The sequence below is a fragment of the Arachis stenosperma genome, chromosome 3 (genome assembly GCF_014773155.1).
Source record: "Arachis stenosperma cultivar V10309 chromosome 3, arast.V10309.gnm1.PFL2, whole genome shotgun sequence".
Lineage (NCBI taxonomy): Eukaryota > Viridiplantae > Streptophyta > Magnoliopsida > Fabales > Fabaceae > Arachis > Arachis stenosperma.
In genome coordinates, this window is record NC_080379.1 from 67,063,810 (window position 1) to 67,066,988 (window position 3,179).

The 3,179-nt window shown below is 37.2% G+C and overlaps 1 non-coding gene across 1 annotated transcript; it reads right to left on the reverse strand.

Moving 5' to 3' along the window:
• Positions 1-2,572: 2,572 nt before the first annotated feature.
• LOC130972274 (small nucleolar RNA R71) lies at positions 2,573-2,680 on the reverse strand. The gene has a single exon (XR_009083464.1). It is a non-coding gene; the product is annotated as a small nucleolar RNA R71 (small nucleolar RNA).
• Between the last annotated feature and the right edge of the window lie 499 nt (positions 2,681-3,179).

The following is a 3,179-nucleotide window of genomic DNA, read 5'->3' on the forward strand; positions in this document are numbered from 1 at the left end:
ATAAGCTTGCCTTGGAAAGGAGTAAGAAGGATTGGATGAAGACAGTAGGAAAGCAGAGAGACGGAAGGGAAAGCATCTTCATACGCTTATCTGAAGCTCATACCAATGATATACATAAGTATCTCTATCTTTATCTTTATGTCTTATTCATATATCACCATTACCCATTCGAGTCTGCCTGACTGAGATTTACAAGGTGACCATAGCTTGCTTCATACCAACAATCTCCGTGGGATCGACCCTTACTCGCATAAGGTTTATTACTTGGACGACCCAGTGCACTTGCTGGTTAGTTGTGCGAAGTTGTGTTTATGCCATGGTATTGAGCACCAAGTCTTTGGAGCCATTACTAGGGATTATTTGAGTTGTAGTGATCACAATTTCGTGCACCAAGTTTTTGGCGCCGTTGCCGGGGATTATTTTGTGTATGGACAACTGACGGTTCATCTTGTTGCTTAGATTAGGTATTTTTCTTCAGAGTTCTTAAGAATGAGTTCTAGTGTTTCATGATGATCTGTTGAAATCTGGCTGGCTGTGAAGCCATGTCTAATCTTATTGGACCGAGGTTTCAACTGATCATCACAAGAGCTTGTTGATCTCTATCAATCTTGCTATTGGAGCAATGATCTGCTAAGGCTTGGCTGGCCATTGGCCATGTCTAGTGTTTTGGACCGAAGCTTTCTTTGAAAGCTTGGCTGGCTGTGAAGCCATGTCTAATTCCTGGACCGGAGTCTTAGACTAACATTGCAATGATTCCTGGAATCCAAACTGAGAATTCTGAAACCTTTATTTTCCATTTTCATATAATTTTCGAAAAAACACAAAAAATTTTCAAAATCATAAAAAAACCAAAAATATTTTATGTTTCTTGTTTGAGTCTAGTGTCTCATTTTAAGTTTGGTGTCAATTGCATGCATTCATTCATGTGTCTTAAGGATCTTCAAGTAATTCTTGATTATTTCTTACTCTGATCTTTGAATTCTCTTGACTTGAGTGTTTATGTGTCTCATATGCATTCTCATTAGCGTCAGTAGTATGCAAACTGCTAAGTTTGGTGTCTTGCATGCATTGTTATTTAGTTGCATTTTTTATTATTCTTATTAAAAATCCAAAAATATTTTTAATTTATGTCTTTTCAAGTCAATAATACAGAGAATTGAAGATTCGGAACATACAGCAGAGGAATTATACAGAAAAAGCTGGGCGTTCAAAATGCCCAGTGAAGAAGACAGACTGGCGTTTAAACGCCAACCAGGGTGCCTGGCTGGGCGTTTAACGCCCAAAAGGGTAGAGTTTTGGGCGTTAAACGCCAGAATGTGCACCATTCTGGGCGTTTAACGCTAGGATGGCACAAGAGGGAAGATTTTGTTTTCAAATCAATTTTTTTTCAAGTTTTCAAAGTTTTTCAAAATCAAATCTTTTTCAAATCAAATCTTTTTAATCAAATGTTTTCAAAATCAATTTCTTTCCTTTTCAAAGATACTTGCTAACCATTAATGATTTGATTGAACATTTCAAGTTTGTTGCCTTTTCTGTTGAGAAAGGTTTAAATGTTTGAATCATATCTTTTCTTGTTAGGCAAGTCATCAATTTTTAAAAATCAAATCTTTTTTTTATTTGTTTTCAAATCATATCTTTTCAATCATATCTTTTTAAAACTATAACTTTCTAATCATATCTTTTTTTATCACATCTTTTTCAAAACAGTTTTCAGTCATATCTTTTTGATTTCTGATTTCAAAATCTTTTTCAAAAATCACTTGATTCCTTTTCCACTTTTAGTTTTCGAAAATTATCAATCAATTTTTCAAAATGTTTTTTAAAATCTTTTTAATTAATTTTCGAAAATTCTCTTCCCCTCTTCTCACATCCTTCTATTTATGGAGTACCACTCCTTCTCAATGCACAATTCGAACTCTATCTGATTAAGTTCGAATTCTTCTACCTCTTTCTTCTATTTTTCTGTTCTTCTGACACCTCAAGGAATCTATATACTGTGACATAGAGGATTCCACATTTTCTTGTTCTCTTCTCTTTCATATGAGCAGGAGCAGAGACAAAGGCATTCTTGTTGAAGCTGACCCTGAACCTGAAAGGACCTTGAAGCGAAAGCTAAGAGAAGCTAAGGCACAACTCTCTGTAGAGGACCTAACAGAAATCTTCAAGGAAGAAGAACCCATGGCAGCCGAAAACAACAACAATGCAAGGAAGGTGCTGGGTGACTTTACTGCACCTACTCCCGACTTCTATGGGAGAAGCATCTCTATCCCTGCCATTGGAGCAAACAACTTTGAGCTTAAGCCTCAATTAGTTTCTCTAATGCAACAGAATTGCAAGTTCCATGGACTTCCATTGGAGGATCCTCATCAGTTCTTAGCTAAATTCTTGCAAATCTGTGACACTGTCAAGATTAATGGGGTTGACCCTGAGGTCTACAGACTTATGCTATTCCCTTTTGCTGTAAGAGACAGAGCTAGGACATGGGGACTCACAACCTAAAGAAAGCCTGGACTCATGGGAAAAGCTAGTCAATGCCTTCTTGGCCAAGTTCTTTCCACCTCAAAAATTGAGTAAGCTTAGAGTGGAAGTCCAAACCTTCAGACAGAAGGATGGAGAATCCCTCTATGAAGCTTGGGAAAGATACAAACAATTGATCAGAAAGTGTCCCTCTGTTATGCTTTCTGAATGGAGCATCATAGGTATTTTCTATGATGGTCTCTCTGAACTATCCAAGATGTCTTTGGATAGCTCTGCTGGAGGATCTCTTCATCTGAAGAAGACGCCTACAGAGGCTCAAGAGCTAATTGAAATGGTTGCAAATAACCAATTCATGTACACTTCTGAAAGGAATCCTGTGAACAATGGGACAAATCAGAAGAAAGGAGTTCTTGAGATTGATACTCTTGCCATATTGGCTCAGAATAAAATATTGACTCAACAAGTCAATTTGATCTCTCAAAGTCTGTCTGGAATGCAAAATGCACCTGGCAGTACTAAGGATGCTTCATCTGAAGAAGAAGCTTATGATCCTGAGAACCCATCAATGGAAGAGGTGAATTACCTAGGAGAACCCTATGGAAACACCTATAATTCTTCATGAAGAAATCATCCAAATTTCTCATGGAAGAATCAAGAGAGACCTCAACAAGGTTTCAACAACAATAATGGTGGAAGAAACA